At 39.2% G+C, this 12,462-nt stretch overlaps 1 non-coding gene across 1 annotated transcript; it reads right to left on the bottom strand.

The window, feature by feature from the left end:
* Window positions 1–2,690: 2,690 nt before the first annotated feature.
* TRNAL-CAA (transfer RNA leucine (anticodon CAA)) lies at window positions 2,691–2,771 on the bottom strand. The gene has a single exon. It is a non-coding gene; the product is annotated as a tRNA-Leu (tRNA).
* Window positions 2,772–12,462: the final 9,691 nt, after the last annotated feature.

Genomic DNA, 12,462 nt, shown 5'->3' on the forward strand with positions numbered 1-12,462 from the left:
GCATCGTAAAGAGTTTCTAAGTCCATATGCACAAACGAAGAGATATCATTACATAATTTGGCCATTTTAGCCGGCAAAAAATATTTTAATAGAAATTTTCAATCATTTGTTCCCAAGTAGTGATTGATCCTCGTGGTAAGGAGTTCAACCACAATTTAGCCTTGTTCCTCAAAGAAAAAGGGAATAACTGAAGACGAATGGCATCGTCAGAAACGCCATTAATTTTAAATGTATCGTAGAATTCCAGGAAATTTGCCAAGTGAGTGTTTGGATCCTCATCTTGCAAACCATCAAACTGAACAAATTGTTGTATCATTTGAGTAGTGTTAGGTTTTAGTTCAAAATTATTCGCAGTAATAGCAGGCCTAACTATACTTGACTCAGTTCCTATTAAAGTAGGTTTAGCATAATCATACATAGTACGAGGAGCAGGATTTTGATTTGCTAGTTCAACGGGTATCGCAGGAGGTAGCTGATTATCTTGGTTTTCAGCCATCTCCTCAGTTAGGGTTTGACTATCATCCTCTTACTCGTTCTCTGTGTATCTTAAGCTTCGCCTTATTTCTCTTTGGTTTCTGCGAACTGTGCGATCGATTTCTTCGTCAAAAAGTAGTGGTCCTGACGGGTTTCTTCTAGTCATAAACTATAAAAACCTGCCAAGACAAAGAAAAAAATAGATTAATAAATAATAAAAAAAATTAAATTAAATTAAATTTCAAGAAAAATAAATGTCTAAAGTAATAAAAATTGAGCGTTCCTAATATCTTAGAACTAAAAGTACTAGTAATGACTGTCTTTTTATTATCTAGCCTAAGAATAAGGGGGTTTTGTTTTAACTAACTAATAATCTAAACTAAGAATTCACAGAAAATAGAATTGGGGAATTACTTTTGGAAAAAAGATTGAATTAAGACAATACCTAAGGAAGAATCCACCTAGACTTCACTTGTTATTTTGACTCTGAATCGGACGATTTATTCATTTAACTTGTTCCGTAGAGATCCCTAAGTTATGTTATTATCCCTATTCAAGACTAATAACGTCTAATCCCTAGATTGAATAATTGAGATGTTTCTCTAATTAACACCCTAGGGTTGCATTAACTCGATCTATGGATCCCCTTATTAGGTTTTACCCTAATCCGACAAAATCTTGTCACCCTATCTCTAGGCGCACAATCAACTCTGCTTAATTATGAAAAATGTACTCTTAGATAGGGTCTATTCCTCCTCTGAATAAGAGCTTATCTTGAATCAGTATCCTGAGATATCAAAACAAGAATTAAGAACACATAATTAAGAACAAGTTAAATATTTATCATACAATTCAGAAAATAATAACAAGATTCGTCTTAGGTTTCATTCCCCTTAGGTATTTAGGGGATTTAGTTCATAACTAAGAAGGAAAACATCTCAGAAGAATAATGAATACAAAACATAAAGAAAACCCAAAACTCCTGGAGGGAAATTGAGGGGAGATCTTCAGTCTTGATGGTGAATCCGGCTTCTGAGAATCGGCTTCCCTTGAACAGTTCCATGCCTCCTTCTCTCTGTGTCCTCTCCTCTTCCTTTAGGGTGTATTTATAGGCTTTAGAATGCCTAGAAGCCCTCAAACTTGGCCTTTTTCGAATTGGACTCAATTTGGGCTCGACAGGGACACGCTCGTCTGACAAGCCCATGTGCGATTACTTTAGGTCGTGCTCGAGCCTGTTAAATAGGCACGACCATGTGGTCCACTCATGTGAGTCATGCTTCAATTCTACCAAATTGACACGGCCGTGTGGTTTGCTTGTGTGAGGGCCATGTTGATTTCATACTTTGGCACATTTTCTCTGTTTTTGGCCCGTTTCTCATTCCTTTCGCTCTTCTATGCTCTCCTAAGTATAAAACATGAATTTAAGGCATTAGGAGCATCGAATTTATCAATTCTAAGGGAAAATCATCCATAAAATGTGTTAAGCATGGGGTAAAAATATGTATAAATTACGGTTTATCACATCTAAATCACTTACTTGAGAGAGGAATAAGTGGTTGAAAGTTTCAAGCTTTCAAAACCCTTAGAATAGCTGAAAATTTTCGTGGTGAAGAAGGTGAAAAGATGATATCCTTCTTTCTTTATTTTATTTTTTTTATTTCTAGTCAATATTTAGTCGCCAACTCACCTAACCATTTGACCACTTGATCTTCTTGTCCCTATGGCCGACCATCATCTATAAGAAGCCCTATTTTCACTTAACTCCAGGTCCAATAGAAGCAAGCCCGACAGCCAACCCAGCAGCAATAACCGAAGCGGTGGGCTTGTCGATCGATTCAGAGCCTTTCGAACACAACCAATATCTATTCGAATTCCCTTTACTTGTAGGAGTACATCTTGGATTTGTCGATTATGTTATGGTCGGAGCCCCACTAATGGTGACATGGTTTGGCACTGGAATGGGTAAGTCGCCAATCCCTAAAACGGACTATGTAATGTACTTTATCCGCTGGGTTACGGGGGGGGCATTTTACCAGAGGTTTATATTGTATCAATCTACCCTTGTGTGCGTGATTCCTGTTGAAGCATATACTCGGGGGTGGGTGCAGGGCGAACGATTTCAAAGCGGACTCCCCATTCATTAGATAGAGAAGATCCCCAAGATCTCGTGATCCGCTGCCGAACTTATTCCAATTCAATGAGCATTCTCAATATTATGCCTTGAAGAGGACTCGAACCTCCACGCTCTTTAGCACGAGATTTTGAGTCTCGCGTGTCAACCATTTCACCACCAAGGCATCTTGAAAGTGAATCGTATTCCATGAATATGATCTCTATCTAGTGTAATGTATGGAATATATGACAAAGGTGGAGTGTTGGAGTATTTCTATTAATCGGTCATGTCATATAGGCCCGAGTCGGACATCCAATTGCTTCGATTTGAAGTATCCGGAGGATGTCTATATTAAGATTATATTAAATATATATATTATATTAAAAATATGGACAATCAAACCTATTTATTTCTCGATTCAATTTTGGCTCTCTAGCTATTTGATATATCTATCTAGTAAAATAAGACTTTTGTCCTTTATGCAGTTTAGTCTTTTTTCCAACTTAAGCTCTCAAACGGCACAATTAGTTCACCAAAATTTTCATACACTCATGTAATCATACTATGACACCAAAAAAATAATAAAAATACTTTCTCAGCCTCGAATTTGTGGTCCCGAAACCACTATTCCTACTAAGCCCGAAATCGGGCTGTTACAATTCTCCCCCTTAGGGATTTTTGTCCCCGAAAATCTTACCGATGAATAAGTTGGGATATTGGTCTCTCATGGTCTCCTCAGGTTCCCATGCGGCTTGTTCAACTCCATGTCTACACCATAGGACTTTCATAAATGCTATACTCTTATTCCTTAATTGTGTAACCTCCCGAGCCAAAATCTTAATCGGCTCTTCGCTATAAGTCATGTCTGGCTAAATCTCAACCTCAATTGGTGCGATCACATGCGAACGATCCGATCTATATCAACGTAACATGGACACATGAAACACATCGTGAATCTTTTTCAACTCTGAGGGCAAAACCAATTGGTAGGCAACAGGCCTTACTCTCTCGGTAATCTCATAAGGTCCTATAAAACAAGGACTCAGCTTGCCCTTTCTACCAAATCTAAGGACTTTCCTCCATTTCCTTTTGTTTCAAATCTGCGTAGGATTTCTGTCTTTTTAAAGCGGCCTTACAGTCATGAATCACCTTAACTTTCTATTCGGTTTCTTTGACCAAGTCAACCCCGTGAATCTGATTTTCTTTAAGTTCAGTCCAATATAAGGGCGTTCAACACTTACGTCCGTACAAAGCCTCATAGGGCGCCACTTTCAGACTTGGCTGATAACTATTATTGTAGGCAAACTCTACCAGCAATAAATACCTTTCCCAGCTACCTTGAAACTCGAGAACACAACACCATAACATGTCTTCTAAGATTTGAATCACTCTTTCTAACTGGTCGTCGGTTTGCGGGTGAAATGCCGTGCTAAAATTCAGTTTTGTTCCCAATGCCTCTTATAACTTCTTCCAAAACTGCGAGGTAAATCCTAGATCACTATCTGAAATAATCGACAAGGGCACTCCATGAAGTCTCACAATCTCGGAAACATACAATCCAGCCAATTTCTCAAGGGAATAGTTGGTACGCACTGGTATAAAGTATGCCGACTTGGTAAGCCTATCAACAACAGCCCAAACGAAATCCTTTTTCCTTGGTTTCAAAGGCAACTCTGACACAAAATCCATGGTTACACGGTCCCATTTTCACTTGGGAACCATTACAGGTTGAAGTAAACCCGAAGGTACTTGGTGTTCGGCCTTCACTTACTGACAAATTTGACACTTAGAAACAAACTCCGAAATGTCTCTTTTCATTCTCGACCTCCAGTACATTTTCTTCAAGTTATTATATATTTTCACACTACCCGGATGGATAGACAAGAAACCACTATGTACCTCTCGTAAAATCCTCTGAATAAGTTCATTGTCCTTGGGTACACAAACGCTATCTTTGAACATTATACACCCATCGGTACCAATCCGAAAGTCTGATTCACCATATGTATTATTCTGAGTCATCTTGGCTTGCAATTCCTTATCACCCTTCTGAGCTTCACAGATCCCTTGAAGAAACATCGGTCTAGCTCCCAGTTCTGCTAGAACCGAACCATCATTAGCCATAGACAACTGAGTGTTCATAGCCCTCAAGGCAAATAATGACTTTCTATTCAAAGCATCAACGACTACATTCGTCTTTGCTGAGTGGTAATCGATTATCAACTTGTAGTCTTTTATCAACTCCAACCATCTCTGTTGTCATAGGTTCAACTCCTTCTGAGTCATCAAATACTTGAGACTTTTATGGTCGGTAAGTACTCAGCATTTCTCACCATACAAATGGTGTCTCTATATTTTCAATGTGAATACAATGGCAGCCAACTCTAAATCGTGCGTCGGGTAGTTTTTCTCGTGCGACTTTAATTGTCTCAATACATAGGCTATGACCTTACCTTCTTGCATGAGTACGCACCCCAATCCATTCAAAGAGGTGTCGCTATTTAACACAAACTGTTTTCTCGATTTCGATTGCACTAAAACTGGGCTTCGGTCAATAAAGCCTTTAATGTCTCAAAACTCTGTTGGCACTTATCATTCCACTCGAACTTGACCTCTTTTTGTAGCAGTGTAGTCATAGGAGTAGCTATCATCGAGAACCCTTTAACAAACCATCTGTAGTACCTAGCTAAGCCCAGAAAGCTTTTAATCTTTGACACATTCCTCGGCAGTTTCTACTCTACAATAGCCAAGATCTTACTCAGGTCAACTCTAATTTCGTCACCCAACACTATGTGTCCTAAGAATCCGACCTCTCGGAGGCAAAACTCACTTTTACTAAACTTGGTAGACAACTGCTTATCCCTCAAGGTCTGCAAAACAATTCTCAAATGCTCCGCGTGTTCACTCATATCTCGAGAATAAATCAATATATCATTAATAAAGGCCACCACAAACTTATCCAATACGGCCAAAAAATGCAGTTCATCAAGTCCATAAACACCGCAGAGGCATTCATTAAACAGGGTATAACAAGGAACTCATAATGCCCATACCTTGTCCTAAACGTGGTTTTCAATACATCCTGCTCCTTTACTTTGAGCTGGTAATAACCAGACCTTAAGTCTATCTTGGTAAACACGGTGGCTCCTTTCAATTGGTCGAACAGATCATCTATCCCTGGCAAGGGATACTTGTTCTTTACAGTCACCTTGTTAAGCTATCTGTAGTCTATACATTACCTCATCAACCCGTTTTTCTTTTTCACAAAAGTACTGGAGCACCCTGTGGAGAAAAACTCAGTCTCGCAAAACCTTTATTAATTAACTCTTGTAGCTAAACTTTCAACTCCTTTAACTCTGTCAGAGCCATCCTATATGGAGCAATCGAGATTGGGTGTCGTACTAGGGACTAACTCAATTCCAAATTCAACTTCCTTTACTAGAGGCAATCTGGGTAATTCCTCCGGAAACACATCTGTGAACTCACATACCACTGGTACAAACTTGATCTTCAATCCAGATGCTTGAGTATTCAACACAAAGGTGAGGTAAGCTTCGCACCCTTTTCTCAAATATCTCTCTGTAGTGATAAACGATATCACTACAGGCAAATTATCCAATTTCACCTAATTCAACTCGAAGAACATCCCCGCTTCCATATTTCAACTTAATCACTTTTCTCAACAATCCACTACAACACCATGAGAAGTTAACTAATTCATCCCAAGGATTACATCAAATTCATTAAACGGCAAAAACATCAAGTTAGCCAAAAAACAATAACCTCTAATTGTCAAAGGACAATTTCTACACACTTAGTCAACTAATACATGTTTGCCTAAAGGGTTGGACACTTTTACCACAAATTCAGTGGACTCGACTAGTATATTCATACAGGGTATCAAGTCCATACAAATATAAGAATGGGTAGACCCCGAGTCAATCAAAGCAAACACAGATATATCATGGATAGAAAAAGTACCCGCAATCACATCGGGAGACTCTGCCTCTTCACGGGCACATATGGCATAAGTCTTTACAGGCACTCTGCCCTCGGACCTCACAATGGAATCTTTAAGTGTACTTCGACTACCAGCCCCACTTCCCGGGTTCTTCTATGGTCTCCCCCTCGAAGGAGCATTACCAGATCTACAGCTTGATCTCTATTTTTCCCGCCCATTTTGGGACAACTGCGGATAAAATGGTCAAGTTACCCACATTTGAAACAACCCCTTTCACTACCTCGGCATTCACCGAAATGACATCTACTGCACTGAGGACACTCTAGTCTATTCGGGCGAGCACTACCAACACTCGCGATAGAAGTGGTTTGGGCTTTTGTCACCACGTACTCTTTATTCTTACTCTTGCTCGAGAACCCCACTGACGCATTTGATCGAGTAGGAAACTCTCTCGATCTTTTGGATGAGGTCTGATGTCACTTCCCCATCTGTCTCTTCTTTGAGTCACAAGACTCAATGTCCACTCTTCTATTTTCCTTGGCCAATTTTTTGGCCTTGCAAGCTCTCTCAACAAGTACCATGAATTCTCTTCACTCTAAGATACCAACCATAGTCTGATGTCTTCGTTCAACCCATCTTCGAACCTCTTACACATCATGGCTTCTGTGGATACGCACTCCAGCACATATTTGCTGAGTCTCACAAACTCGCGTTTATACTCCGTCACCGTCATACGACCTTGCTTCAATTCAAGGAACTCCTTCCCCATTTGATCGATGAACCTTTGACTAATGTACTTCTTACGAAACTCTTCTTGAAAGAATTCCTAAGTTATCCGCTCCCTCGGTACAACTGACACAAGAGCATTCCACCATTTGTAGCCTGAATCTAGTAGGAGTAACACTACACACTTCATACACTCCTCCGGCGTGCATGATAATTTGTCAAATACCCTACTAGTATTTTCAAACCAAAACTCGACCCTCTCTGGATCATCATCAACATTTTCCAAAAATTCCTCAGCCCCATGATTACGAATTCTGTCTACTGGAGGTTTCTCTCACCTAATCATGTCTGCTCTATGGGGAGCCATAAGGGCAGGCTGAGAAATCAGAGGAGGTAGGGGAGGGGGAGAGTTCAGATTCGCATGATCGAACTCTGAGTATCATGCATCCATCAAGTGGAGGTAGGCTTCTCTAACCCCTCCGCCCTGACTCATTATCACTGGCCCACTATCTACTAGCGTGGTCCCTTCAGTAGGAGCTGGTGCATTACTTTCTACATCATCTGTCATAGCTACGTCAGGATCCATTTACTATATATAAAAGCACAATTTATTTTGTCAGGAGTCGTCACACTATCAATATACAACTATGTCATGTATAGCTAGACTTGTACTCACGCTAGGTTAGTCCTAGAATCTACTAAACCATAGCTCTGATACCACTAAATGTAACACCCTTTACCTAAGTTCGAGGCCAGGACTGGGCACGAGGCATTACCTGACTTAAACTCATGCACACGAGCATATCTGAATCATAAAAACTCGATCAAATTTAAAACTTTTCAATAATTGTCTAAAAGACCTTAATATGGGCCTACGAGGCCCAAAACACACTTTGAGAACACTTTTGGGATAGTCTGACCATTTTTGGAAACTTTAAAAAATACCACTTGAAATAGGGGCACACAACCATGTGGAAAGGTGACACGCCCGTGTGGCCATTTTGACATGGCCGAGCTAAAGGCCCGTGTGACTCCCACGGCCTCAGTAAAATAGGGACACGCCCGTGTCCCTTACTCGTATGATTCATTTTCTAAGTCAAACCTACAGGGGTTTTCACACGGCTGAGCACAAGCCCGTGTCCCTCACACGGCCATGACACGCTCATGTCATAGCCCGTGTGTAAAAACCTTGACATTCTGTTTCTAACATCAGTAAAAAATTAGAGGCACACGCTCGTGGCCAGAGGCCGTGTCCTCCACACGGCTAAGACACACGGTCGTGTCTCTGCCCGTGTGCTTGCTACCATGCATACTGAATTGCAAATTCAAGGTGTAGGGGACACACGGCCGAACAACACACCTATGGGCTGACCGTGTGTCTCACATGACCTAGGCACACACCCGTGTGTCTAGCTGTGTGGACAAAATAAGGCTATTTACCAAGCCTATTTGCCACCTTTACTAGCACCAAGCTATACTACACCAAGACAAACCAATTTCACACACACCCAAATGGCTAAATCAGCCCCCAACCGAACATTCCATACATTAAGGCCACTCTACTTAATCACAAACAAACTCAACAACATACAAAATCATTCAATTTACTCATTCCCAAAAGAAGATCTGATTTGCATTTATCAATAATCAATATTAGCCACTATATATGACATTATACAAAATGACTCAATAGTTATGACAAGTCACTCGTTTGGCCCAAAACAATGTGTCCATTACAAAAAGACTAGTTCCTATACATGCCAAAATCAAAATGATAAAACTAGCTATACCAAATGCTTCAAGGATAGTGTGACTTGCTTCTCCGACGTAAGGCGATGATCCACAAGCTACTTTGGTGGCACTATAAGAAAATGGAAAGGAAAAAAGGTAAGCATTGAGCTTAGTAAGTCGCATGTAAATAATAAATAACTACAAGTTACCATAAGGGATCATACTCCCAAAATAACTCAATTTGCACATGAAAGTGAGGATTCATAAAAATTAATTGTCTATATTCATCTCTTACAAAACATACAACGTTGATTGAATTCACATTTCATACTTCATGTAAAATACACAAATGGTCATAAGCATAACTTACTCACTTTTCTTCCTTACTAAACATACAACGTAAATGAAGCTCGTATTTTATAATTCTCATTTAGGTACCTGTACCACTCACCACATGGTCATAAGTTCTCTCATTTCAATATAAACCATAAATCTCTCGTTGAACCATTTGGAATACTACAGGATAATCAATAGCCCCAAACATGGGATAAAATGTCAAGCCATGTCCCAAACATGGTCTTACACTAGCTAGTACGTCAAAGCCGATGCCATGTCCCATGTAACAGCCCAAAATTGACCCTAGTCGGGAAGTGGTTTCGGGACCACAAAACCGAGTCATAAAAATAATTAATTTCCATATTATGTGTGTACATGAGTATGTGGAAGTTTCATTCTCCAATTTTGCCAATTGTATGAGAAATTATTAAATAGGGATCGATATGAGACATGGTGAAAATATGATAGGCTAATTTAAAATGGTCTATTAATGCATGTTGTGAAAATGATGGGTTTGCATGTCAAATTACCCAAAATTTGAGCTAGTGGTTGGCCATGCTATGGGTGGAAACATGTTGGGAACATGTTGGCCTAGTGAGGTATGTAGGAAAAAAATAAAATAAGGAGTATGGGTAATAAAGAAAGGAAAAACAAAAAAATGAGTGGTTGTTCCCCCCCCATTGCCGTGAGCTAAAGAAAGGAAAAGAAAAACTTGTTCATCCTTTTTCATCCTCTTTTGACCGAAAATTCTAAGGGAGGAGGAAGGAGTTCTTGCTTCATGTTTGGTTTGGAAGAGAATTAGGAGGAAGTTTGGCCATGCATGTAACTAGATTGAGGTATGTTTGATATTATTCTTTGAGATTCATGTATATTTTAAGTTGTAAGTTTGAAATCTACCTAGCCATGGTTCAAACTTTGTTAAGTGATGGAGATGATATTCGGCCATGCATGTTACATTCTTGGTTGGTATTTTGATGTTTGATGTTGTGGTGATGAGGCATGAATATGAGTTAAGATTCGGCCTAGGTGGAGTTTGTGTTAATGCCATTGCATGCTAAATATGAAGCTTGTTAATGATGCATGTGATGGTGGATTGATGATTCTTGAATCTCTTTTTTTTTAGCATTTTTGAGTGAGCACATATGTGCATTGGTTGCTAGATGGGGAAGAATCGGCTAGCAAGTTGTGTGCTAAGGCCGAATATAATTTTTGTAGGTTAATGAGTAATGCATGTGCTAAATTGATGGAAAGGGAGAGGATGCTTTACTAGTGTATAAATGATATAAAGATTTTAGAAATTATTTTTGCTTAGGTGTATGTATGATTAGGTATATTCGGCCATATGAGTAAAAATATAGATGATGTTAAATTTGATTATGTATAATGGGCCATATAGGGTACACATTGTGATATTAACTTTGATTCTCCATAATTGATCAAGTGGGTGATTAGTAAGGGTGATTGCCGAATATACTAACATACATATGCATGTGTAATTGGATTGTAAATATTTAGCAAGGCGGTTAAACTAGTTGATTTATTGATTAAGCTCAAGGAGTTAAAGGAGGAGAATCGAGCAAAGGCAAAGAAAAGATCATCGAGTAGCCGAGTTGGAACCATCTTACCCAACACAAGTAAGTCATTAAGCATATCTTTGGTATTGATTTAAAGGATCGTAATACCTATACCATTGTGTTTAATGAGATGAAATGTATACAAATGTATATGTAAGTAGAGATGAAATTTGTCGAATGTAAAAAGGAAGTGAAGCCTATTGAGTGGCTGGTTTTCGGCACTAAGTGTGCGGGCAATAAGTGTTCACAGTCATGAGATTGGCACTAAGTGTGCGGGTTTAAATTGTACAGCACTAAGTGTGCGAGTTTAAAGTACATGGCACTAAGTGTGCGTGGTTGATTACTAAGCACTATGTGTGCGAACCCAATATATATTTTCTATAAATTATTTACATTAAGGGTGCGACCTTACCGAGTCGATTTTGGACAGCGGAAAAGGTAAGTGTGCGAACTTGAAATGCATGGCACTAAGTGTGTGAGTTTAAAGTGCATGGCACTAAGTGTGCGCGGTTGATTATTAAGCACTATGTGTGCGAACCCAATATATATTTTCTATAAATTATTTACATGAAGGGTGCGACTTTACCGAGTCAATTTTGGACAGCGAAAAAGGTAAGTACCTTGAGTTCATGGCTAATAGGCGCTATGTTTATATTTGGAGTTGAGCTTCGTAAGTTTTGAACCTATGTGACGATTATAGTTGAAGTCACGTACATAAGCTTCATTGTGGAATAGGTGAAAGTTCGTTTAATTGTATGATTATAACGAAAATAAAATGATGTATGAAAGGCCAATGTAGGACTTGGTATGAGATTGAACCATAGGGTTTAAGGAACTATGGTATAGTTTGGTATGGATGGAGTACTTAACCTCATTTCATTGTTTCCTGTTGTGATAATTTTATTAATGGATGGTTGTGGAATGCTTATGGCTTACTGAGTTATATACTCATTCGGTGTTTGCTTGTCACCTATTCTAGGTTTCTTGGACTCGTCTCTTTTTGCGTGATCGTGCCGTCGTCGAAGTCATCACACCGGCTAGCAAGTTTTGGTACTTTCTTCTTAGTCGGCTTAGGAGAACATTTCGGCATGTATAGGCTATTATGTTGTGTTTGAACTTTGGTATGTAAACTTTTAGCCATGCGAAAATGGCATAAATGTTCGGTTGGGTTTGGTTTCATAACGTTAGGTCGTAAATCTTGATAATTCGACCTTTTTATGCCATATGTCATGGTTGATTATTTTGGTGTTAAAATTCATGATATGGCAATAGTGTAGTAGGGGGATGTTTGACAATGATTAGCCTTTGGCATGGCTAGTTATGATCATAATTTGTGATATGTATGATGAATTACTAGTTAGATCAAGGAGAAATCACGAAATGGGCATAGTTGCTTTCGTAACAGATGCTGGCAGCAGCAGTGACGTGAGATTGAAAAATCACTAAAAATAGTAGGAGTGGAATAAATTGATGAATAAATTATTTATTCGAAGCTCGATGAGTCTATTTTCATATAGAAGCAACGAAAAGATCATATGGACAGTATG

The sequence above is a fragment of the Gossypium hirsutum genome, chromosome A13 (assembly GCF_007990345.1).
Source record: "Gossypium hirsutum isolate 1008001.06 chromosome A13, Gossypium_hirsutum_v2.1, whole genome shotgun sequence".
NCBI classification, from domain to species: Eukaryota; Viridiplantae; Streptophyta; class Magnoliopsida; order Malvales; family Malvaceae; genus Gossypium; species Gossypium hirsutum.